The 27,574-nt window shown below is 38.3% G+C and overlaps 1 long non-coding RNA gene across 2 annotated transcripts; it reads left to right on the forward strand.

The window, feature by feature from the left end:
* The first annotated feature begins 1,106 nt into the window (after positions 1 to 1,106).
* On the forward strand, positions 1,107 to 26,439 carry LOC138166624 (uncharacterized). Of its 2 annotated transcripts, XR_011169652.1 has the most exons (4): positions 1,107 to 1,143; positions 21,472 to 21,653; positions 23,493 to 23,533; positions 25,423 to 26,439. It is a non-coding gene; the product is annotated as an uncharacterized lncRNA (long non-coding RNA). The 2 variants fall into 2 exon arrangements; XR_011169651.1 differs by lacking the exons at positions 1,107 to 1,143; positions 21,472 to 21,653 and adding an exon at positions 22,312 to 23,080.
* The last annotated feature ends 1,135 nt before the right edge of the window (positions 26,440 to 27,574 follow it).

Consider the following 27,574-nt stretch of genomic DNA (forward strand, 5'->3'; position numbering starts at 1 on the left):
TTTCTTTGCTTTCTTTTTTATTTGTTATAAGAGCTGACTGTGTGAGGAGGAAACTATTAGGTAATGAGCTGTTATAAAAAAGGATTTTAATAAAAAGACATTTAAAAAATAAATGACCACTTTCCTTTAGCATAGTTAAGTCAAGACTTTTAGACTTAACGGTTATCACTGTTTCACAATGTATCATTTGGGCCATTCAGACTCTGGCATTAGTTTTGGGACATGAACATATTGCGATAAGATAACTACCATGGGAAGAAAAATGTCTATTAGTCCTGTGCTTTCTCCCATAACAATAATTGAACATAAGGATCAGTGTGGGAGCAGTTTCATCTGGGGCTTCTGGAAATAGGAAACTTATGGACTAGCACCCCACTGCCTTCTCCCACTCCTTGCTGTCTTCAGATAAAAGCAGGGACAGAATAGGATGAACTTGGGCTTTCCCATGACCTGCTTGTGATGCAAAGGAATTTTATTTGGAACAAGGAAGGGTGAAGATTAAATTAAAGATGAAATTAAAGTAATTAAACTAAATTAAAATATGACCCACATTGTCATTTAAATTTTAAGTGATATTTATTAATTTTTCAAAAACCTTACTTAATGTGCAACATTATTTTCAGGATACCCAGGAACCCTCTGAAACACTAAACTGTACAATAACTACTCTAAGGTAGCAATACTTTTGTTTTGACCTTTTTTGCCAAAAGTTCCTGGCCCATAGTAGGTGCTTAATAAATGCTTGCTGCTTGATTAGAGCCCATATTAGAATAGAGACTTGACGTCAGAACACTTTAAAAGCTTGCTGACCCAAAAATGAGCATGTAAGTAATTTGTATGGAAATGATTGTTCTAAGTTGCTTTGAATTTATTTATTCTCTTGAATGCTCTAATTTAAGTCATTCTTTCATTATTATTTACACTATTCATTTAGTAAATTCCCTTTTGCAGACTGCATATGTAAACTTCAATCAGTTCTTCATATGAATTATCACACATTTTTAATTAGGCAAGTCCAAATTAATGAGATTCTGTTGTTATTATTAATGGTTATCATAAGAGCTGACATTTACCATGTGCTTTATGGATTACGAAATGCTGTACATAAATCAGGTCATTTGATCCTCCCAATAACCTTGTCAGGTAAGCAGGGCAGGGCTGGTTGGGAATTATTATCTGTTGACAGATGTGGGAGATGTGGTTCATAGGAGATAAGTTGACTTGCCTCAGCTATAGAGACTGAGGACATATAGCTATTAAGTGATAGGAATGGAAATGAAACCTAAGATTCCTGACTCTAAATCTAGTACATCAAAATAATTTGACTATGAAATATCTAACACATTCAAGTTTATTTAATGGACTTTAGTAATAAATAATAACTTTGATTTTCATAGTTTCATTAATAAGTAATAATCCTATTATAAGATGTAATTACTTTAATCATCATACTATTATATTAAACTGCCATTATTATAATAATATGTTATAACATTTGATGTTAAATAATTTTATTTTGGCAAGATATATACTTATCTAAGATGGTGTAACCAGTTGTTGCATATTTTGACAAGGTTATGAGATTGGTAGCCCTGGGAAATCCTATAGTTGTAATATAGCTGGGTTTTAGAAAGATACTTGAAAAATCTTTTATGATATTCTTTTATACAAGTGGGAGAAATGTAAGCTAGAGAATCCTACTTAAATGATCTGTTGATAACACAGATTGAGGAGTTCTCTCTAAAGATGCCTGCCATCCTGTGTGACTCTCATCCATGCCTTCTCATAAATTGGTCATTGTGAGTCCACTCAACATGTTACAGCCCAACCTCACTTACTCCTTGACATCATTTGAATATCAGCAGAAAACTTTGGCTATCTACTTGTCAACCCAACACTCTCATCATTATGAGCAGCCTACCTCCTCTTCCCATCACACAATTCTTTCATTATGTCTTTCACTCCTGTTCTTTGAAGTTTGACATTCATTATATATTGCAGCCTACTTGCAGCTGCCATGTGCCTCTCTTTTGCTCTTTATGTGATATTAACTCTACTTGCTTATTTCATAAGATAATCATGTAGTTAGATGAATTTGAAACTGGCTGAATGACTGGATCCAAAGAGTATTGGTTAATGAGTCAGTGACAACTTGGAGGGAGTTTCCAATAAAATTTCCCAGGGACATGTTACTGGTCCTGTTCTTTTTTTAGCATTTTTACCCATGATTTAAGTGACAGTATAAATGGCATGCTTATCAAATTTGAAGATGAATCAGATCTGGGAAATATAATTATCACAGTGAACAACAGAATCAGAGACCAAAGAAATGATGATGGATTAGAATTGCTTTCCATGAAATCTAAAAGACCTAGAGAAAGATATCCATTATGTCTGGGGGGCTCTTAGAGAGAGAGCAAAGACTGACTTTGATCTTTCTCTGTATCCCCAGTACTTAGCAAAGTGGCAAGCATATAGTAGGTGTTAAATAAATGCTTATTGACTGAAGGATATAAGGGAGATGATAAAGAACAATTGCACCAGATTAAGAGCATGGATAGATTGCAATCTGCATTGATATAAGGAATGATTATATTGATATTCCATGGTGCATAGCCATTGGAATATTGAAGTTGGTATTACAGAAAAGTAGGTTGGGCCAATGTTGCAACAAGAATGAGAGATAACAGTCTCAAGGGAAAATTCGTGTCACTGAAATGCTGAAAAAAACAAAAATAAGACATCCAGAGTTCTTGATCTCCACACCAACCACCTTCCCACCTCAGAGAAGCCTCAGTCATGCAAGCTCCTTCTTCCCTTTCTGATGGGTAGCACTCCTGGACCACAGATCTGGAAGGAGTCCTATCCAGGCTTGCTTCATCCCCAGTTCAATATGTTATCTTTCTCCATTAGAATATAAGCTCCTTGAGAGTAGGGATTATTTTCTTTGCTTGTATTTGTATTCCTAGCACTTAGTATACTAACGTAGTGCCTGGTACATAGTAATTGCTTAATAAAGGCATCCATTTTGTCTGTCTATCTATCTATCTATCTATCTATCTATCTATCTTTTTTTTCTTTCTCTCTCTCTCTTTCTCTCTCTCCTTACCAACTTATCTATGGAGAACTTATGATAGAAGTTTGAACACTCTCTGAGGATGAGAAGACATGAAGGTGCTTTGCTCTATTTTGGTGTAATGAGTAAACAAAATAATGAAATTAAATAGATGCTAAAGTTCAGAGATACAGTAGGGGCTCAATAAATGTTGGTTGAAAGAATGAAACCATGAAAAAAAATGACCATTATCACCCCTTCTCCTTGTTTAGGTTGTCTAACATACTTTTATGTTTTCTTCTCCAGTATTTTTTCTTTCTCTTTTTTTTTTCAAGATGGCCTTTGATGCTCATTGTAACTAGTTTTTACTTGGGTGAGGATACTGGAAGAAATAGGAAGGCCTCACACTATGACTTACCTGGGCCCTGGAAACCCTGCTTGGGTCGAGGCTATCTGTTAATCCTTCCAAATCCCATCTTGACACCAGCTATGGGACATGGGCAAGACAGCCCCACCTCTCTGAGCCTTGGTTTCCCTCATTTGTTAAATGGAAATGATACCTGTAGCACTTACAGGTATTATTGTGGTGCATTGTTGTGGGGACCAAAAGAAGGCAAGCATATGAAATATTATCTATAAAATGATGAAATTGGAGTAAATGGCCTTCAAGACCCTTTCAAGCTTCAAAACTATGACTCCATGATCCTCTTATCTCTAGACTCATGATTGGCTCTTTTTGAACCAGGAAGTCCGATTTCTGCCATTTTTATGGTGTTTGGTTTATTGGTACGTCTGGGTATCAGTGAGATTAGAATCGTAAACAGTCTCATAAAATGCATCCTCAGCACTAGTCTTAAAAGTAGCTTTTAACCCACAGAAACGGGAGTGTATCAAAGTTTAGCATACATTTCCTCCAAACTACACTCCCAGCAATTATCCCATCCTTCATCATACCAATTTTCAAAAATATATTTAGAGAGAGGGTGTGAGGATAGCTTAGAGAACTGATAATGAGTAAGTTCTGTCCTATCTGTCCCAGATCAGTGTTAATTGTATGTTTGCCTTTATTATCTGTTGGCCTCCTTGAGCGAGGGACTGAATAACATGAGAACCTTTTATGTTTTTGGACTGGACCTTTGATTTTATTGGCATAGGGAACTCCCTGGTGAGAAAATTCCCTCTGCCAAAGCAAATCAGTACCTGCTCAGCAACTTAGAATCTTAGAAAGATACGTGGGCCACCTAGAGGTTAATTGACTTGCCTGGGGTCAACATACCCAGTATGTGTCAGTCATGGGACTTGAGCACAGGTCTTCCTGGTTTCAAGGCCAGCTCTCTCTTTATCCATTAAACCATGTTGACTCTCATGGCAATCTTACAGGCCTCTCTGGATAAAGTGTTCCAGCTAAATTCACCAGCCAAGTGAAACCCCTGATATGGCTGAAAGCTCCTGTTCTCCACCCACGTCTAAATTTACCAGTTGGCTGAACTGACCAAAGTGATTGTCATAGAAATGTCCTTTTGTTCTTTAGTCATTTTTTTTAGTCACGTCCAACTCTTCATGACCCTATGTGAGGTTTTCTTGGCAGAGATATTGGAGTGGTTTGCCATTTCTTTCTTCAGTTCATTTTACAGATGAGGAGACTGGGATTAAGTGATTTGCCCAAGGTCACTCAGCTAGTAAGTGTCTGGGGTAAGATTTGAACTCAGGAAGATGAGCCTTCCTAATTACATGCCTAGTGCTCTAACCACTGTGCCACTTGGCTGCCCCTAGAAATGTCCTAAGAGACATTAACAGCCATAGGAAAGAATGTTCTAAATCACTACTAACAGTTAAATATAAATCTAAACAACCTGAGATTTTACCTCATACCCAGCAAAGTGGCAAGATGATAAAAAATAGGCATAACCAATGTTGGAGGGGCTGTAAAAAGAAAGGCACCTTAGTGCATTGTTTGTGCAGCTGTGAATCAGAATAAACATTTTGGAAAGCAGTTTGAAATTATGTCAATAAAAGTACTAAAAAATATCCATGCAGGGGCTGCTAGGTGGCACAGTGAATAGAGCAATAGACCTGGATTCAGGAGGGCCTGAGTTCAAATACAGCCTCAGACACTTGACACTTACTGGCTATGTGACCTTGGGCAAGTCACTTAACCCCAATTGCCTTTACTTCCCCTCTCCAAAAAGCAAAAAAAATTAAAATAAAATATCCATGCCTTTTGACTCAGAGATTCCACTATTAGGCATATACCCCAAGGAGGTTATTGATAAGAAGGAAGCACCCATATATTTCAAAATATTTATATCACAACTCTTTTATGGTAGCAAAGAATTGGAATAAATAAAGATATCCATGAATTGGGGCATGAATGCAATGGAACATTACTGCGCTGTAACAAATGACAAATGAGACAAATACAGAAATGCATGGAATGCATTTCTTGATATGACTTGATGCAGGGAGAAGGAAACAGCCAAGAAAATATACAAAGCCACTACAATAATGTAAATGGAAAGAAGGACCACAAAACAATAGAAAGTGAGCCCTGCAAAATTACAGAGAATAAGCCCAACTACAAATAAGAAACTGAAGAAAATACCTCCACTCCATTTCTTTGCAGAGGCAGATCCATGGGGGTGGCAGGCTGCATATATTTTCAGCCTTTTTTGATGTATTGAATGGTTTTATTGCCTTTTTTTTCTCTTCCTCTTTTTTTTCCTTAACTTTTTTGTTTGTTTTATGGGATGGTTCTTTGGGAGGGTTAGCCAGTCAATAAACATTAAAAACCTCCTATGTGCCAGGCATGTTGCTGAGAACTAGGGATGCAAATAGAACAAAGAAAGGCAGTCCCTACTCTCAGGGAGTGTACAATCTAATGGGGAAAGATGGCATATAAAAGAAAGCTGAAAAGCAGAGGGATGCAAGATGGAGGAAGAAGGTACTCAGTAGGGGAAGTCTAAGGAATGTGGCAAGTAGAAAGTGAAGAGTTGGCCCAGCTATGAGCCTCTTCCTATTGGAAAAGATCTTTTTCCTTGCCCTCCAGTCTTCCAATCAGAGTGGCAGAAGGTACTGAGGGTACTGAAGAGGTGAAGTTGATGCCAACTTGCAAGATGGTAGGGTTTCTTATAAGAGGTTTCCTGGGAATATGACAGTAGTGGAATCCAGTCTAAGGAGTATAACTTGTGAGAAATGAATGGAGGGGGAAGGAAAGAGATATTGGAGGAAATTCTGGTGATGTCATAACAAAATGTATACATAAAATGTATTAGTATTCTAACATGTTAATATTTAAATATATTAGTAAGAATACCCATTTTAAAAGAATGATATAAGGTCAGTAGGGTATTATCAATATCCATCCAACGCATCCCATTCTATTTTTGGGTAGCTCCAATTATTACCCTAAATCTACATTTTTGTCAGCTCTATTCCATGTTACCCATCATGCACTTTAAGTCAGGTACAATCAGCACAATCCTTCTTTCACACGACCACCTCAAAAATATCAAAAACAGGATATGAAAAAGGCTATTATGGTCTTCAGAACATTACCACTTGTGAATACAAGTTCAAAGTTAATTCAAGTGCAATTATTGTCATATTCTGCCCTAGAAGAAAGAGAATGGTATTCACAGTTTGAACACTTGGATTTGCATTTGGTCTTTGCCACTTTTGAGCTCTGTGTGATCGTATGGATAAGTTACCTAACCTCTATGGGCCTCCATTTCCCCATCTGTAAAATGAGAGGATTGGAATTCATGACCTCTAAGTCACCTCTAACTCTAAATCTATGATCCCATAATTTGTGGGTATTGGTTTTTCTCTCTGCCAATACAGAGGCCTAGATAGTCTTCGTGCATTTCTGTGGCTCAAAAATTCATTCATACACACGCATATATTCCTGCATATTGTTTCCCATGAATAATTTTAATTTATGCCTTTTCAAAAGCATCAGAATAATTTCCAAATATTCCACCTTCATTAAATCCAACCTTGTCATATGTAAATATAAAATATGATATGTAAAATAAAATATATAAATATATTTTGATATATAAAATAAAATGTAAAAATGTGAACAAAATCCACCTGACAAAGTGACCACATATGCCAGTATATATATATGTACCATAGTCCCCTGCCTCTCTATCAAGAGAAAGGAGGCACATTGTCTTCTCTTTTCTTTGGGACTGAGATTCATTGTTGCAATTAAGTGGGGTGACAACATTTTAGACTCATTTACAAAAAGAGGCAGTGTATGACAGTGGATAGAAGACTGGTCTCAGATCAAGGAAAAGCTAGGTTTTAGTCTTACCTTAGATACATATAGACTCTGTGGCCTTGGGCAAGTCACTTAACTTTTGGGTTAAGACCATGTATCTAAAACTATAAATTGCAGAGGAGGCCATGGCATACATTAGGAGAAGGAGCTTTTTTTTTCATCTGGGAATGCCCCCCCTTTTTTTTTGAGATTTATTGCTATTTTAATTTTATTATTTTTTTAATTTTTTGGTCTTTATTAATTTGTTTACTTTTAGTTTACAAGATTCATTTCCACAATTCCTTGAGTTTCAAATTTTCTCTCCCTCCCCCCCACCCTCCATCCCATCAAGTATAGTATCTGCAAATACTTTCACATTAGGCATTAGTCAGGTTATAAAGATGTATTGTATCAGATGGAATGAACAATGGGAAAGAGGAAATAAAACCAAACAAGAAAAAGAAAAAGCAGGTAGTTTGCTTCAATCTGGGTTCAAACTCAGTTCTTTCTCTGGATGTAAACATCTCTCTCCTTCCTGAGTCTTTTGGGGTTGACTTATAACCATGAACTGCTGAGAAGAGTCCAGTCTATCAAAGGTGGTCATCACACATACATTGTGTCTGTAATTGTATACAAATTTCTCCTGGCTCTACTCTTCTCACTCAGCATCAGTTCATATAAGCCTCTCCAGGTAAATATGAAGTCCATCTGTTCCTCGTTTCTTATAGCACAATAGTATTCCATAACATGGATATACCACAACTTGTTCAGCCATTCCCCAATTGATGGGCACCCCCTTAATTTCCAATTCTTTGCCACCATAAAAAGAGCTGCTATAAATATTTTTGTTCATATGGGTCTTCTTCCTACTTTTATGATCTCTTTGAGATACAAACCTAGAAGTGGTATTGCTGGGCCAAAGGGTATGAAATTATTTATAGCCCTTTGAGCAAAATTCCAGATTGCTCTCCAGAATGACTGGATCAGTTCACAACTCCACCAGCAATGCATTAGTGTTCCAATTTGCCCATTCTCTCCACCATTTGTCATTTTCCTGTTTTGTCATCTTAGCCAATCTGACTGGTGAGATGTGGTACCTCAGAGTTGTTTTGATTTGCATTTCTCTAATCAATAGTGATTTAGAGTATATTTTCATATGCTTATAAATATCTTTAATTTCTTCCTCTGAAAACTGCCTGTTCATTTCCTTTGACCACTTATCAATTGGGGAATGACTTATATTCTTAAGGATTTGACTCAGTTCTCTGTATATTTTAGAAATGAGTCCTTTATCAGTGACATAGGTTGTAAAAATTGTTTCCCAGTTTTCCACTTCCCTCCTAATCCTCATTACATTGGCTTTGTTTGTATAGAAGTTTTTCAATTTAATGTAATCAAAATTATCCATTTTGCATTTTATAATGCTCTTGTTTGGTCATAAAGTCTTCCCTTCTCCACAAATCTGACAGGTAAACTATTCCTTGCTTTCCCAGATTGCTTACAGTATCAGCCTTTATACCTAGATATGCCCATTTAGACTTGATTTTGGTATATGGTGTTAAATAATGGTCTAATGCCCAGTTTCTGCCATACTACATTCCAGTTTTTCCCAGCAGTTTTTGTCAAATAGTGAGTTCTTATCCCCAAAGCTGGGGTCTTTGGGTTTATCAAACAGTAGATTACTATAGTCATTGACTGCTGAGTCTTGTATACCCAATCTATTCCATTGATCCACTACTCTATTCCTCAGCCAGTGCCAAGTAGTTTTGAGGACTGCTGCTTTATAGTACAGATTAAAATCTGGTATAGCTAGTCCACCATCCCTAGCATTTCTTTTCATTAATTCCCTTCATATTCTGGACCTTTTGTTCTTCCAAATGAATTTTGTTACTATTTTTTTCTAGCTCTACAAGGTAGTTTTTTGGTAAATTGATTGGTATGTCATTAAATATATAATTTAATTTAGGTAAAATTGTCATTTTTATTATATTAGCTGGACCAAGCCACGAGCAATTGATGTCTTTCCAATTAGTTAGATCTGACTTTATTTGTGTGAAAAGCGTTTTGTAGTTGTGTTCATATAGGTCTTGGGTTTGTTTTGGCAGGTAGATCCCCAAATATTTTATGATGTCTACAGTAACTTTGAATGGGATTCCTCTTTCTTTCTCTTGCTGTTGAATTTCATTAGAAATATACAGGAATGCCGAGGATTTATGTGGGTTTATTTTATATCCGGGAACTTTGCCAAATTTATTTAATGTCTCAAGTGGTTTTTTACTTGATTCTCTAGGATTCTCTAACTATATCATCATATCATCTGCAAAGAGTGATAGCTTGGTCTCTTCTTTCTTTAATTTGATTCCTTTGATTTCTTTTTCTTCTCTAATTGCTACTGCTAACATTTCTAGTACCAGATTGAATAAGAGGGGTGATAGTGGACACCCTTTTTTCACCCCTGATCTTATTGGAAATGCTTCTAGCTTCTCCCCATTACATGGAATACTTGCTGATGGCTTTAAATAGGTGCTACCTATTATTTTAAGGAAGGCTCCATTTATTCCTATATTTTCTAGTGTTTTTAATAGGAATGGATGCTGTATTTTGTCAAAAGCCTTTTCTGCTTCTATTGAGATAATCATGTGGTTTTTGCTAGTTTTATTGTTGATACGATCAATTATACTAATGGTTTTCTTAATATTAAACCAACCTTGCATTCCTGGAATAAATCCTACCTGATCAAAGTGTATTATTCTTGTGATAAGTTGCTGTAGTCTTTTGGCTAATATTTTATTTAAAAATTTTGCATCTATATTCATGAGGGAAATTTATATTCTTCCTAGGGAGTTCACTGATGACTTGTTTGATTTCTTTTTCTGAGATGAGGTTATTTAAGTAATTTACTTCCTCTTCAGTTAATCTGGGCAACTTATATTTTTGTAAATATTCATCCCTTTCACTAAGATTGTCAAATTTATATTCATACAACTGGGCAAAATAATTCCTAATTATTGTTTTAATTTCTTCTTCATTAGTGGTAGATTCACCCTTTTCATTTTTGATACTCATAATTTGGTTTTCTAATTTCTTTTTTTTATCATATTGACTAAGGTTCTACAATTTTATTGTTTTTTTCATAAAAGCAGCTCTTAGCTTTACTTATTAATTCAATAGTTGTCTTAATTTCAATTTTATTAATCTCTCCTTTGGTTTTCAGTATTTCTAATTTAATATTTAATTGGGGATTTTCAATTTGTTCTTCTTCTAGCTTTTTCAATTGCACACCCAATTCATTGACCTCCCTTTTATCTAATTTATTCATGTATGCACCCAGGGATATAAAACTCCCCCTAAGAACTGCCTTTGCTGCATCCCACAAATTTTGGTATGTTGTCTCATTGTTGTCATTCTCTTGAATGAAGTTACTGATTGTTTCTATGATTTCTTGTTTGACCCACTCATTCTTTAGGATTAAATTGTTTAGTTTCCAATTAGTTTTTAGTCTGACTTTCCATGGCCCTTTATTGCTTATGATTTTTATTGCATCATGATCTGAGAATGATGCATTTATTATTTCTGCCTTTTTTGCACTGAATTGTGAGGTTTTTATGTCCTAGTACATGGTCAGTTTTTGTGTATGTGTCATGTACTGCTGAGAAGAAGGTATATTCCTTTTTATCTCCATTCAGTTTTCTCCAGAGATCTAACATACCTACCCTCTCTAAAATTCTATTCACCTCCTTAACTTCTTTCTTGTTTATTTTGAGGTTGGATTTATCAAGTTCAGAGAGGGGGAGATTAAGGTCCCCCACTAGTATAGTTGTACTATCCATTTCTTCCTGTAATTCCTTTACCTTCTCCTCTAGGAATTTGGATGGTATAACACTTGGTGCATATATGCTAAGTAATGATATTGCTTCATTCTCAATGGTGCCTTTTAGCAGGATATAGTTTACTTCCTTATCTCTTTTAATTAGAACAATTTTTGCTTTTGCTTTATCTGAGATAAGGATTGCTACCCCTGCTTTTTTTTTTTTACTTTAGCTGAGGCATGATATATTTTGCTCCAGCCTTTTACCTTTACCCCGTGTGTATCCCTCTATTTCAGATGTGTTTCTTGTAAACAGCATATTGTAGGATTATGGTTTTTATTTTTATTTTATTTTCTGAGAAATAAAATTTTATTTTATACCATTCTGCTATCCGGCTCCATTTTATGGGAGAGTTCATTCCATTCACATTCACAGTTTTGATTATTATCTGTTTATTTCCCTCCATCCTGTTCCCTCCCCTGTTTATGTTTATATTTTTTCTCCCCTTCTCCCTTCCCCTCCTTAGTAGTTTTCCATTTGACCACTGCCTCCCTCAGTATTCCCTTATCAGCCCTCCTCCCTTTTCCTCCCCTTCTCCCTTACTTTTTCCCTCCCTTCTAACCACTCCCCCCTTTAGTAGTCCTTTCCCCTCCTACTGCCTCTAAGACATTTTTATACTTAAGGAAGATTGTTATTTCTTCTTCACACCAAGAGTGACAGGAACAAATCTCATGAGAAGCTCCTCTCCCCCCTCCTCTTTCCTTCTATTATGATTCATTTTGCTTCTCTTCTCCATAGAGTCCTATGCTTAACTGGTTGTGTTATTCCCTCCTTGCACTAGAACTAATGAGGGAAAAGCTCATATAATACTCATCTCCCTCCCTTCTTTTCCTCTGCTATATTGTTTTTATACCTCTTTGTGTGGCATAATTTGCCCTTTTCCACTTCATTCATTCCTCTTCTTCCATTGCAGTCCCTTTGTAGCCCTTAATAAGATTTTTTATCATCATTTTGTGAAATTTATACTCATACCCTTTTCTTGTCTATAAACAGTTTGCTCTCATTAAATAACAGTGTGTGTGTCTGTGTGTGTGTGTGTGTGTGTGTGTGTGTGTTTACCTTCTTTACCATTCTATGTCTCTCTTGCATCTTACAATTGAAGGTTGAATTTTCCATTGAGCTCTGGCTTTTTCATCAGGAAGGTCTGGAAATCTGTTATATTGTTGAATGACCATCTCTTTGCCTGGAAGAATATGCTCAGTCTCTCTGGGTAGGTGATTCTTGGTTGTAACCCAAGCTCTTTCACCTTGCAAAAAATTGCATTCCACTGCCTCCAATCTTTCAATGTAGAGGCTGCCAGATCCTGTGCGATCTTCACTGTGGTTCCTCGATATTTGAATTGTTTCTTTCTGGGCACTTGAAGTATTTTCTCTTTTACCTGGTAGTTCTAGAGTTTGGTCACATCATTTCGAGGACTTTTCAGTTTAGGATCTCTTTCAGGAGGTGTCTGGTGGATTCTCTCGATTTCCATTTTACCCTCAGGTTCTAGTATCTCAGGGCAGTTTTCCTTGATGAGCTCTTGGAGGATGTTGTCCAGTTTGATTTTTTCATCATGATTTTCTGGTAGGCCTATGATTCTCAGATTATCTCTCCTGGATCTGTTTTCCAGGTCAGTTATTTTTCCATTGATATATTTTACCTCTTTTTCTAATTTTTCATTCTTGTTGTTTTGTTTGACTAATTTTTGGTTCCTCATAGTGTTATTTGCTTCAGTTTGGTTGATTCTAGTTTTTAGCAAATTATTTTCCTTGGTTAGTTTTTGGAGCTCCTTTTCCATATCACGCATTTTTCCTTTTAAGGAGCTGTTTTCTTCATTATAACGTTTTTCTAATTTTGCAATTTTGATTTTAAAAGAATTATTCATTTTGTCTTCTATCTCTCTCATTTGGTTTTCAAAGTTCCTTTTGAGCTCATCTAGGAAAGCTTTCTGTGCTTGGGACCCATTCTTTGTTGATGCTTCAGCTGTGGGTGTGGAGTCAACATTGTCTCCCTCTGAGTTTGGTTCCTCCCTATGAGGATAGTAGGACTCTATAATCTTTGTCTTTGCAGTCTGCTTTCTACCCATTTTGAGGCAGGGCCCTACCCATGCCCTTCCTCTAGAGTTTCCAATCCTTTACTGTTTAGGGTTTTGCCCTGGGGCAATAATTACTATGTTTTTGGGGAGGGGGGCAGTTTTGGAGCAGCCAGGATTCACTCTGCCATCCTGGTCCTTGAAGATCCTTGATAGGGGCTTTTTAAATTTCTGGGCTATGGAGTGGTAGTCCCAGGAGTATTTGCTGTCCCTGACAAGGGCCCTGCATTTGGTTCTTACCTTGCTCTTTCCAGTCCCAGTCCTTTGGTGATAGGCCTGGTAGTGGCCCTTGTGGTTGGTGGGACGACTTGCTCCTGTTGTTGATCAGGCCTTGTCCCGGGAGCCGTTCTGGCTTGCCTCTCTCAGCGTGCGCCTGGAAATTCCCTTTGCCAAAGAAACTGTAGGTATGTGATCTCTCACTATATTTCAGTTTCATGTATTTTTTCTGCAGGAGGTTTCTCTCTCTCTACACCCCCCTTACCCCATCCTCCCAGATTACAGACCATAATTTAAAAAGGATAAGTTCTCCCCCTGCATCTCAGGCCATCACCAGTCATCTTGACCTATGACTTACCACTTTACTTTGATGACCTAATCAGAAAGAGCTAGGCAGATGACTGTGCACAGCTCTGCCTCACTTAAAGCCAATTCACTTGCAACTCATCACCCTCCTGATGTCATTGGTCCTCTTTGAGAATGAAGGATGAGCAACAGCTTCCCATGTACTTTCTGTGCGTATAGCTTGTAGGTTTAGTTACAGCTTAGGTATAAGTAATATATAACTATAAGGTATAATTTATAGCTAGATATAGTGGTTTTGTCTTTTAGAATGAGAGATCATTGAAGGCAGGGATTGGGTTTCTGCGGTTTTGTTTTTTTCCTTTCTTTGTATCCCCAGTGACAGACTCTTACTAAATAATAAATAGTTGATGACCAGTATTGAATGACCATACTCCTCAGTTCCTCTCTTCTGTGAAGGCATGCGGCAAGAGTCCTACCTTAATTCTCACGTACTTGGTTCTACTGTGTCAACAATGGCTACTCCACAAATGTTTGATGATGCTAATGAAAGGCCAGGTCCTCCTCCCCTCTTGCTTGGCCAGCTGGCAGAGGTCCTAGGGATTGCTACAGAGATTTTTTTCCCTCTGGGTGAACTTTTGCCCCAGCTATCTCTGTGTGCTGTCTCTGAGTAATAAATATCAATTTTATTGAACATGCCCCATCCCATTTTGTTTTATGGAGTATACCTTGGGAGTTTAAAGTTGGTCAAATTGAGTAAGGCCATTATTTGGGTCATCTCTGTAGGTCAATTTCGCAGTTCAGGGGGAAGGCACAGGGCTCAAGGGCAATCAGATCTGCAGTCAACCTTAGAAATATGGTGGTTGTTTTATTCATAGACTCATACATCCAAGGGACCTTGGACTCTATCTAACCCCAACTTTCTTATTTAATTAATCAACTTTATTTTATAGATGACCAAATCAAAACCAGAGAGGTGAAGCAATTTAGGATGGTGATATCATTGACTTAGCATTGGAAGATACCATAGATAGCATCTAACCCAACCACTCATTTGGCAGATGAAGAAACTACGGACCACAGGGATTTACTTACTTGCCACACAGGTAGTAATCATCACAGGTAGGAATTGGACCCCTTGTCCTTTGAATTCAAGACCAGAGATCATTCCACTGTACCACATTGGGAAAACAGAAGTTGCGTGGGAGATGAAAAGTATTATACAGGGCTCTAGTCACTTAACCTTGGTTTGCCTCAATTTTCTTATCTGTAAAAGGGGGATAAGAATAGCCCCTACAACCTAGGGTTGTTTTAAGGATCAAATGGGGTAATCATTGTAAATCACTTAGTCCAAGTGTCTGGCATATAGCAAGTGCTATGCAAATGTTAGTTATTAGTCATTATTATTAGCTATTATTCTAGTAATAAGATATGAAAAAGATGATTAGCCAAATCCTTGAAGAATGTCAGATGCAGAAACTCCAGGTAATGATAGCTGCTGAAAGGCAATTTGTTGTAGTGGTTAGAGCTCTGGACTTTGGAGTCAGGAAGGACTGAGCTCAAACCCTGATTTAGAAGATTCATAACCTTGCAACCTTGGACAAGTCACTTGAACTCTCTAAGTCTCAGTTTCTTCATCTGGAAAATGGGGATATATTAGCACCTACCTCACAGGGCTATTGTGACAATCAAATGAGATTAAAGCTCTTTGAAAATCTGAAAGCATTATAAGAATAGTGCTTTGCGAAATTGAAAGTGTGACATCAATGTTGACTGACAGCTTTCCCCTGCATTATATCTGAGATGTTGTTTGTCCTTTGTTCTTCAAAGAGGGCCATGATATCAGGGAGGTGATGCCATGACACACAAGTGAAGTAGATTTAGGTGAGGGAGGGCTATGCAAGGTCACCAGCCTCACTCTGTCCTTTGAAGTCATCTGGGTCCAATGGTCAGGTCCAATAGATCAGGATGACTGGAGATGACCCCAAGAGATAGTGTGGTTTAGAGGATAAAGTTCTAGACCTGAAGCCAGGGACACCTCTGACATGTCATAGATGTGTGACTCTGGTCATGTCTCCTAACACCTGTGTGTCTCAGGCAACTTCTCTACTAGTCACAGAGGGTTGTACATCTGTCTTGTGGAGGGAGTTCACACACCAGGAGTTTCTCAGACTATCTAGATCTCAAAAGCTTCACTTATATTTGTTTGAAAAATTAGTTTGCAAGAGCTCATATCCCAGGCATGAAAACATCTTAGGCTGGCATTAAAGGTATTCCACCTTCCTGCCCCTGCCTGCATTTTGGACCTTATCTCTACACCCTCTACATTCCATCCAAACAGGACTCATGTGGATTTTAATTTTCAGTAATGAGAGGAAGCATTATGTGAGAGAAAAAACACTGATTTGGAAATGGAGGGACCTGGTCTTTGCTCCAAATTCACAGAATCTTAGCTTTGAAGTAATTCAAGGGCACACCCAGTCCAAGCACACTTGAAGAAAACAGCAACTCTGCCACAACGTAACTGGCAAGGAAAGACTATGTGGTCAGGGGACAAATCACTGAATTTGTAGTCAAGGAACCTGGGGCATGGAGAAGAAGGCACTCCAGCTTGGCCAGAAGGAAAGGAAAGCTTTCAGTGGATGAAATTGGGAAGAAGGAAGACATTATAGACTTGAAGCATGAACAAAAAGGCAAGGAGATGGGAACAGAAGGATAAGGAGAGGGGTCAGTGATTGAACTCATTTCATTTCAACAATCGCCTCAGTCTGCTGAGTAGAATTCTACCCCCATGCTGCAGATTAGGAAATGAAGTTCTTTGCAAGGTTAAGTGATTTGTCCATGGCTACATAGCTAACAAGCATCCAGATTTCCTCTGGCATTCTGTGAAATTCATCATTTGAGGATATATATTCCTTGAGAGCAAAGAATGTTCTTGGTTTTGTCTTTGTATTGCTGTATCTTAGCCTACTGCTTCTGCCCCAGTCCCCATCCTTATCCTCCTTTTGTGACCTAAACACCTGGTGTCACTGGTGCTTGGAAGTCCCAGTTAAGACTCCTTCTAATTAATGCTTATCAGCATTCTAATGCTGATTCTAATTCCAATGCATTCCAATTTTTCTTCCTTCCTCTTTTCCTTCCTTCCTTCCTTCCTTCCTTCCTTCCTTCCTTCCTTCCTTCCTTCCTTCCTTCCTTCCTTCCTTCCTTCCTTCCTTCCTTCCTTCCTTCCTTCCTTCCTTCCTTCATTCCCTATGTCATTCATGATACAGGAGATATAGAGGCTACCCATGAGATGGCATGGAAGTTTGAATCTACTCCATTAACCTGGGCTGGTTTGTCCCTCCTTAGGCAGCAAGAAGTGATGGTCCCCATTCTCCATGGTTCCCCATATTAGTGCCAGACCCAGTGTGGACACTCCATTAGCTTTAGTTCTGCTGCATCTCTGAAGTCCTGAGCTCAAGAGAACTACCAGCCTCAGCCTCCTAATACATATCAGGCCCTCTACCCACTATTCTAAGCTGCCCCTTAATAAATGATTGTTCAATGAATCAAGGTGATTTGCAACCCTTCCCACTTAAAAGGCATGATATTTTGTTTGCTTGGTCATATACACAGCAAGCCAGGGCAAATTCCCCCAAGGGCAGGCTATTTATAGGACCACAGAACTAGACCAAGGTTTTTTAACCTTTTGGGGGGTCATGGATTTTCTTTGACAGTCTGAAGAAATCTATGGACTCTTGCAGAATTGAGTTTTTATTTTCAGAATGTTTTAAATGAATAAGGTAAAAATACATAGGATTACAAAAGAAACCAATTATAAGGAAATAACTTGTCGAATATGTTTTATCAAAGTTTGTGGACCCCAGGTTAAGAAGCTTTCATTTGGAACTAGCGGGACCTGGTGACATTTGCTCCAGTGCCAGCCTTTTATAGATGAGGAAATCAAGACCTAGGGAGATTAAGTGATTTTCCCAAGTAACACAGTCAGTAAATATTAAGAAGGAGGATTTGAATCCAGATCTTCTGACTCTTTCCACTCAACCAATCTGCCTCTCTATTTGTTATAGGCAGCATGATTCTGCTGAGCTCTCTCATGGCCAGTTCTCATGAAGCTAGGTCTTTCATCATAATTCCAGGGATAGGAAGTTGTCAGCATTCTCTCTAGCTGCAGAAGCCACAAAAGGTGCAGCTTACTCCACAGGGCAGTGGGCAAAGGTTCGATGGTATGCTGGGGGTGGCACAACCCTAATGAATAGCTGTCTGGGAGAAGTCAGGACCCCTCTGCTGGTCCAAGAAGGACAGCCTGTCCACTTTCCTATGGAAAATGGGAATCAGGAGAGAATAAAACCTTGGCCAGCTTTCTGGCTTCCTCTCTTTGCCACCTCCCATGTCATTTCCTTTTGAGCAGATGGTATCATTGCACTGGTTAGGAGTCTGGGCTCAGTTCAAGAAGAGCATTTCATTTCTGCTGGAGTTGCTGAATCTGAGAGGACCCATGGAGAATTAATATACTTCCAGATTCCTCTAACATCGTTCCCCTGTGTGATACATACATACTTTCCTGCTGTTTTAATATTGTACTCCATTTGACCATCACATCAAAATCTGCTGGGCTCAGACCCTGCCTTTTTGGTCCATTCTGCATAGTCTAAGACTCTTCAGATGAAAAAAAAATGCTGCTTAAAATTAAAATCTCTTCCCCAAATGTGCCAGGCTGGCTGAAGTGACTGAAGTGTCCTGTTATGGGACCCATCTTCATGGGGCTGGCGTGCCCTTACTGATTAGCCTGTGTGACTTTCATAGCCCCATGGTGACTTGTGCAGATCATTTGGGCACCTCCTTGGCCCTGTCTTGGGTGAGAGGTTTGTGGGATGGCTGGGAGGGCTTTCTCTCCTGTGAGAAAGCTAGTTAAGTAGCAATTAAGCAATTACAATGAAAGGTTTCTATCTTATAATCAACCTCCTGGCACCTTGCCAGTTAAAACCTCCCGGGTGTTACACCCATGAGCAGGTCCCCTCCTGCCTTCTTCTTCTGCTCATCTCAGATGGCTTGCAGGCAGGGGGCAGTTCTCTAGTCCTTATTCTAGCTCTCCTTTCCCAACCCTTCAAGTGTGTCGACTTCTATAGCTAAAGACAAACTAGTCAACCCTCTCTCCAGGCTACAGATGAGGAAACTGAGGCCCAAGAAGACTTCATGATTTACCCAAAGTCACATTTCTAGTTATCTAGATGTAGCTAGAGCCTGAAATTCCAGTTTAATTCTCTTTCCTCTATATCATAAATCTTTGTTTGATTTATTCATGGACTTTGTCATGAGACAAAGCCCAATTCAGCATCTTGGGCAGTAGGTTTACAACTGGCCAAGCTTCTTTACTTGCAGACAGAATATTTCATTTTGTTTTATAAAGGGGGAATCATAAGGGACAACTAGGTGGTGCAGTGAATAGAGCACTGGCCCTGAAGTCAGGAGGACCTGAGTTCAAATCCAGTCTCAGACACTTAATACTTACTAGCTGGGCAAATCACTTAACCCCAATTGCCCTGCCTTCCCCCCTCCAAAAAGAAAAAAAAATAATAATAAAAAATTTTTAAAGGGGGAATCATAAAAATATAGATTTAGTGATGGAAGGGACCTTAACTTGGGGTTTGTGAATTAAAAAAAAAGTTTTATATCCGTATTTCAATATATAGGATTCCTTTGTAATTCTACGTATTTTATTTAATGCATTTGAAAAATTATTCTGAGAGGGAGTGTCATCATTAGATTGTCAGTGGGGCTTATGAAAGACAAGAGATTAAGAAGCCTTGATCCCATTTTAAAAACAAGGAAACTGAGACTAAGATAAGTGGATTGCTCAGGGTCAGCTGTGTGATCCAGTGAGAGTTTTGTTTACAATTCATGAGGTGAAGTTTTAGAATACTCAGGTAGCTTTTAAATGATCTCTCCCATTGATGGTAAGGATGAAACAAGGGAGTGTTTTTGCCCAAAAGAAGCAAACTTCAAGAATTCAGAGAAACATGGAAGATTTGGATGAATTGATGCAAACAGAGATAGGCAGAACAAGAAGAACAAACATAAAGATTATGTTCATGTAAATGAAAATATCCTAATATGTTTAGATAATGAAATTTTAAAAAGAAATAATAATAGCTCTTGATAGCCACTATTATTATTACTATTATTAATTTTGGTAGCAATTAGGTGGTATGGTGGATAGAGCACTGGACCTGGAGTCAGGAGGACGTGAGTTCAAATCCAGCCTCAGACCCTTATTAGTTGTATGACCCTGGCCTCAGTTTCCTCAACTACAACTCCCACCTCAGTTTCCTCATTTGTAAATGGAAAGAACCCCCAGGTTTGTTGCAATTATAAAGTGGGATAACATATTAAAGCACTTTTAAACTGTAAAGCACTATATAAATGCTACCTATTGTTAGTTTTAGGGCAGGTAGATGGCACAGTGATCAAGAAGACCTGAGTTCAAATGTGATCTCAGAAACTTACTACCTATATGATCCTGAGCAAGACACTTAACGCTGTTTGCCTCAGTTTCTTTGTCTGTAAAATGAGCTGGAGAAGGAAATGGCAAACCACTTCAGTATTTTAGCCAAGAAAACCTCAAATGGGGTCACAAACAGTTAGAAATGACTGAACATCATTATTATTAGATCCTTTAAAAGAAACTGAATTCTGAGTAACTGAGAAACTGATCTGTTATGGGGAACATAACATAACAAAAGAAACTCTTTTGCTCCCGGAAGAGAGGTGGGGAACCAATAGAGAAGAATGTCAAATATGTTATCAGAGAAGATCACTCTATTGGATGTTTTTACATGAAAGGGTTCAGTTCTGGGGGCAGGTTCATTCTAATTCAGTGAACTACTCAGATATGGAGGTAGCTAGATGGTACAGTGGATAATACACTCAAGAAGCAGTTAAGTGCTTACTCTGGACTAGGCACTATGCTAAGGGATGGGAATACAGAGAAAAAAAAGGTAAAAGCATAATTTTTTTACCTTCAGGAGTTCACACTATAATGGAGGAAGAAAACACATATAAAAGTTGAAGAGAGGTGAGGTAGGGGAAGGTACCTGCATGACTATGTAATGGAACAGTCTGGAGAATCAGAGATGTAACTGGAAGAGGAGTGAACGAGTGAATATGACTTGCCTGAGCATTTCTCAAAATGGACACTAAGGGAGGAAACTCACCAAAGGGAGGTGAGGAATACAAAACCAGAGAGATCTTCTAGGATGAGAAGGCGACTGAGGCATATTGGGAAAGTCCAGAAAGTGAGAAGGAAAGCCAGGAAGAGAAATGTTGCCTTTGAAGTTAGGGAGACCTAAGTTCATATTCTCCTTTAGGTACTTACTAGTCATGTGACCCTAGGCAAGTCTTAATTGCTTTTTGCCTCAATTTCCCCACCTATAAAACAGGAATAATAATAACACCACCAACGTTAGAGTGTTGTAAGGATTGAATGAGATAACATATATAAAGTGTTTTTGCAAACCTCCAAGTGCTACAAAAATGTTATTGCACTCGTTGGTCAGGTCTCTGTGATTGTCTATTTTCTTTAACATTTTCAACAACAAAGGAACTTCTCAAACCTAGCTTCATCAACAAGAGCCTTAGCTTAACCCCTAGCCTAGTGTGGCCTCTGTTGTTCATGTGTTCCATCATGAATTTGCAGGATCTCTCACAGAATTACACTTGTAAATAGAGCTCATCATCACCGCCATCACCGCTGCGAGGTAATGAAGAGAAATGTGTTGGATAATGAGGAGAACTGCTACCATTAGAGTAATGAAGAAAAATGATCAGAAACGCAGTAATAACGGCGCCGATATTATTACCCGATGTAATTGACATGAGGTAATTGCTTTATTTTTTTTCTCTTCTTCACTTTAGCTTTGCAGATGACTTCAGAATTCTGTACGTCTGTCACTGAGTGGAAATGGGGGCTGGGGTAATAAACAAAGTAGCTTTTTGGGGGGGTTATTAATCTATAATAGAAATAAATAAAACATTCAAAGGTTTAATAAGAGATTCAAGGAAAAAGTCATTCTCTTGTACCATTATTTTAGCTGTTACAAACCAAACCTTCTGTCAAAAAATGACCAAGAGGAAGATTCAAAGAGAATTAATGGCAAGCAAACTCTAATCACTGATGATACCATCTGTGCTGCTATTGAAGAGATACCCCTCAGCATATACAAAAGTAAATTAAGAATATGTCCATTGCTGGTGTTGCTGCAAAGTCTAATTCTACTAAGATGTATAAAGGATCAGGTCAGAAGGATTGCATTTTTAGGAATGTACAGAGTTGTCATGGGGTGCATAAAACAAGACAGTATGTGGTAGCAAAAAGACTGTCTTTTGGTCATGTGATAAAGTGGTCATGTGATAAACTCCCTTCTTGGGATGTTCTGCCATTTAATCAATGTCCTTCCTAAAATGTGGCATCCACAAAATGAGTGCAATATTCTTGATGTGGTTTGATCAGCTGCTGAGCATATTACTCCCCTTTTAATGCAGTTTAAAATCACCCTGCTTCTTTTTCCTCTCATTAACACTGCTGACATATTAAGTTCAGGGTCCACTAAAATCCTCAGATCTTTTTCTGATGAATTCTTGCTTAGTCACACCCTTCCTTCCATTCTTCTTCTTGTGAAGGTTATTTTTAAACTTAAACATAGGAAATAACATCTATTCCTTTAGACTTTCCTATTATTACATTTGGCCCAACATTCAAGCCTCTCAAGATTTTTTTTTCGTATGTTGACTAACATTTAACATGTTCATTGTCTGTTTGAGCTTTGTTTCATCAGCAGATTTAATGTGTATCCATTTGTGTCTTTATTAAAATTATTGATAAAAAAAAATCACTATATATAACACAGGACCTAGAGGTGCACATTAATGAATCTTCTTTTGGTCTTTTCAACTAACATTCAACCAGTTCTGAATCTGCCTAGCTACAGTCTAACCTAACCCATATCTTTCGATCTTTATAGTATGACAGACTGAACAATGAGGAAGTCAGACCAGATAGTCTCTGAGGTTCCTTCTAGCCCTAGATATATGAATGATGACCAGTTACTCATAACATAAGGGCACTGTTGAGCCATCCAGTGGATGCCTCAAGATACTTAGGAGAGGTATCCGGCATGATTAAGTGGAGTATCAGATTCAGAGCTTAGAATAATTAGGCTCAAATGCCATCTCCAACACCACCCGCGAGCAAGGAAAGTTGCTTCCATTCTCTTAGCCATGGTTTCTTCATCTATAAAACTGAGACGGTAAGACTCATTATATCTTCATAAGATTATGGGTGTAGCCCACGAAAGTTGTCAAATGCTTACCAGAAATCTAGGTAAATTACACTCCCCATGTTCTCTTGATCCACTGGTCAAGTAGTGTAGTGATAGTGACCAAAAAGGAGATGAATTAGCTTGGCATGTCCCACTCTTGATAATATCTAATATTCATGTAACAGTGTAAGGGTTGTACATAGCTTTACATAAATCATATCATTTGATCCTCACAATAACCGTTAGGTGGGCAGCAAAGGTATTTTTGTCCTCATTTTAAAGATCTGGAAATGAAGGTGCAAAAAGACTAAATGGCTAGCTTATGATCATTCAGCTAATAGATGACCAGGATAGGATTCAAATCCAAATCTCTGATTCTGAACCCCATTTTCCTTCCTAGATGTTCACAGCTTATCCAATGGAATTTGGTAGGAATCAAAGGTAAGATAACAGCAAGCTCTACCCTTTCCTTTTTTAAAAAAAAAATAAGAAAAAAGATATCCCTTTCTTTTGTTTTGTATGTGCTATCCTTCTGTTTCAAAGACCACTGATAGGGGCTCAACAATCACACTGACCAGTTCTTTCAATACTTTGCAACCTAGTTCCTTGTGTCTGGTGACCTGAATTATTCCCAAGCAGTCAGTCTCTCTTTTTATCTACTTACCCATCTCAGATTTCACTTCTTTTCTACCATGGGTATTTTTGTTCTGTCCTTTCCAGGCTAGAGATCAAAGGACCCAAATGCTGACATAGGCAGAGGTTTGTTTCCCACCAATGAGCCAGTTCCTTCTCCAGCAAGAAGGGGACACTCACAGTGGGGGCAAAGGGGGATATTTATAGATAGAATGCTTGGAAAGGGACTTCGAGTGATGGAGAACTTGGCAGTATTGTGGAGTTTGACAGGATGTGTAGGTCATGATCTCATTCAAAATGGGAGAGTACTGGTGCTTCCTTGGCACTGACCATAGAAACCTAGATTTGTAGCCAAAATGGACCTAAGAGTTCATTGAGTCCAGGGGCTTTTAACCTTGGGGAACTTTAAAAAAAATTAGATTTTGAGATCCATATTTCAATATAATTTACTTCTTTTGTAATATTGTTTACTTTATTTTATGTGATGAAAACCATTTCTCTGGGAACCAGGGTTGAAAATCTACTTTCATTCCTTATTACCTGTATGATCTTGGGCAAAAGAAGTCACCCCATCTCCTTTGACATAAGCTTCTTTATCTTTAAAATAAGAGGATTGGACATGATGGCCTCTGATATATCCCTTCCATCTCCAAAAGTTCTGGGGTGGGGGTAGGGAGGCTTTATTTTTTTATTCATAGTGATTTCAATAAAAAAAGATTTTTTTGGTTTATTTTTATTTATTTTTATTTTTTTTAAGCAATTGGGGTTAAGTAACTTGCTCAAGGTTACATGGCCAGTTATTATTTCTGGGTGTGGTGCTGAGTATCTGAGCCTGGATTTGATCCAGGTCATCCCGACACTGGAGCCGGTGATCTTACTCGCTGAGCCACTTGGACGCCCCTAAGCAACTGGGGTTAAGTAACTTGCTCAAGGTTACATGGCCAGGTGTTTCTGGGTGGGTGCTAAGTGTCTGAGCCCAGGATTCGATCTCCAGGTCTTCTCAACACTGGAGCCGGTGCTCTTACTCACTGTGCTACCTGGCTGCCCCTTGGTTTATTTTTATATCAGTTATTTCCAGATATGCCCTACCCACATCCCTATAGCAAGTCTTCTTTTGTAACAAAAAAAAAACACTACAGGTTCCTTGGCATAATTCTGCCAGACTTGAAAACTGAGGTACAGAAAGATTAAGTGACTTGCTCGGGATAGGGTTGGATTCAAATCCAGATCTCTCTGATTTGGAACCCCATTTCCTTCCTAGATGTTCACAGTTTATCCAAAGGAATTTTTCTAGGAATCAAAGTCAAGATCACAACAACCTCCACCCTCTTCTTTAAAAAAATATATATATATGTGTACATATATATAATAAGAACAATATACCCAGAGTCAGCTATGTGACTATGGACAAGCTACACTAGCTGTGCCACCCCTGGACACGTTACTTAGACTCTGGTTACTTCAGTTGTCCCCACCTGTAAAATGGGGATAATAATACCTACCTCCAAGGGTTGTTGTCAGGATAAAATAATTATTATAAAACATTTAGCACAATGCCTGGCACATAGTAGGTACTGTATGTGTTCTCCATTATTACTGTGTGTGTAAAAAGCGTTTGGCCGACTTTAATGCATTATGTATAAACATCAGTTATTATCATAACACATCCTGCATGAATACCCTCATTCTTTTTACAGAGACACATCACTTTATCATAGCTCTGCCCAGCAAAGTTGGTTGGAATCGCCAGCACAAGAGAATTTCTTTTCTAACAAGAAAGGTGGCTAATCTACATGCAAGAATGAGAAATTACCTTCTCATAATCATCCCATGGAATTGTGGACACTTTGCTGAGGCTTTATGGCCAACCAACAAGCTTGAAGGTGCCAAGCTTCTGACTGGAGCATCTATGAGTGACAGGCCAATCTCAAGGAAGGTAGAGAGGGGAGAGATTTAGTGAAACACAGTTCTATCCACAAATATTTGCCGAGTGATGAATTATGTTCCCAGCTGTCTTGAGGCAGAACCAAACTATCTTCCTGTCTTTTGTCAATGCAATTAACTTTTCCTTTATTAATTTAGATGCTATTTCATTTGGTACATATATGCTCAGCATTGATAATTGGTTCACTGTCTACAATTCCTTTAAATGTAATTTAGTTACCTTATATATCTCTTGATATTGTGAATTTTTAATTTTCGTTTTGTCTCCTAGCATGATTGCAACAATTAATTTTTTTTGTATTCCCCTGATGCATGATAAATTTTCTTCCAGCCTTTTATTTTCATTCAATGTCTTTATTATTTTTTCAGTGTCTTTATTTTTAAACTGCATTTATTTTTTAATGCAACACATTGTTGGATTTTGATTTCTGTTCCATTCTGTCACTCACTTCAATTTTGTTCAGAACCAAAATGTCATCCGTCTTGGAACTATAACAAATGGGCAGCCCAGGTTGCTGTCAGAAATAATCAGGTCAGAGGTGTTTGGGAGGGGAGAGAAAAGAAGGGGGAAATGAGGAATATTGGCATCATCAAGGGCTCTTGAATGGCTGAGATGGATACCATGGGAAAAGTAATCCAGAGCCATGGGAGAGGAAAACACTGAAGACAAGCTTTGCCCACCTCACAGTTTTGTGTAGGGCCATGTCTGGACAGAAAAGATCCAGTTGTTGCTGTGGAAATGCTGGTTTTTTGTTTGTTTATCTGTTTAGTTCTAGTGATCGATTAAAACAATAAAAGTTTTATCAATCACATTTTATTTTTTACATGACAGTCATTTTCAGATATAACCCCAGCCCTCTAGGGAACCTTCTCTTATAGTTGTTTAGTCATTTTTTATCAGTCACGTCTGACTCTTTGTGAAGCCATTTGGGGTTTCCTTGGCAGAGATACTAGAGTGGTTTGTTATTTCCTTCTTCAGTTCATTTTTACAGATAAGGAAACTGAGGCAAATAGGGTTAAGTGACTTGCCCAGGGTTACATGGCTATTAAGTGTCTGAGGCTGGATTTGAGCTCAGGTCTTCATGACTCCAGGCCCTGCACTCTATCCATTGTGCAGTCCATTGTAAGAAATTTAAAAAAACAAAATGCAGTTGAGCAAAACCAATGGAAACATTGAAAATGACCAATATATGTAACATTCTCTATCCATACTACCCCACCTCTCCACTGAATGAATGAAGATGCAATTCTTCATCTTTTCTGTAAGCTAAGGCTGTCCACTAAAATGAAATTTGCTAGTGAATTATTTGTGGGAGAAGGTAAAAGGAAAATGGAACCATGAGCTATTGTTTATTCTTTCTAATTAGGTCAGAGGAACACTCCTAGTGAATAAATGTCTTTTGGAAAGATCTTGAAATCTAACCTGAAAGCTTTATGCCCCTGGTTAAGTCATTTGACTGGATAAGACTCATTTTCCTTATCTAGAAAGTGGTGGGATTAGATTAGATATTGCTTCTTCAATCCTTGTTTCTAGTTCATGAGGTACTCCAAGGTCTCCCATTAGGACTATGAGTTCCCCAGCTCAGTGGCCTTGGGCCATACTCCTCTCAGCGTTCTGAGAAGCCAGGAAAGGGGTGGTAATTGGCTCAGTCTTGGATTTCTTCTTTTCTTCTTCCAGCCCAGTACTCCACTGTCAGCAAGAATCTCCTTCCCATCACTCCCTCCCCAGTTTCCACCACTCCCCCCTCACCTCAATCTGTGTCCTTATTTCCTTTATGGGAAATGAGAACAATGAGTTTCTCTTCTGAAAAAAAGGTTAGAGATGTTTGCCATGGTAGATGTTGGGTTTTTGTTTGGGTTATTTTTTTTTCTATCGAAGGCTTCCATGGAAATTTGGGCCAGTCT

This window comes from Petaurus breviceps, unplaced genomic scaffold (assembly GCF_028583685.1).
Source record: "Petaurus breviceps papuanus isolate PSGF00001 unplaced genomic scaffold, PetGlider_PUasm1.0 225, whole genome shotgun sequence".
Lineage (NCBI taxonomy): Eukaryota > Metazoa > Chordata > Mammalia > Diprotodontia > Petauridae > Petaurus > Petaurus breviceps.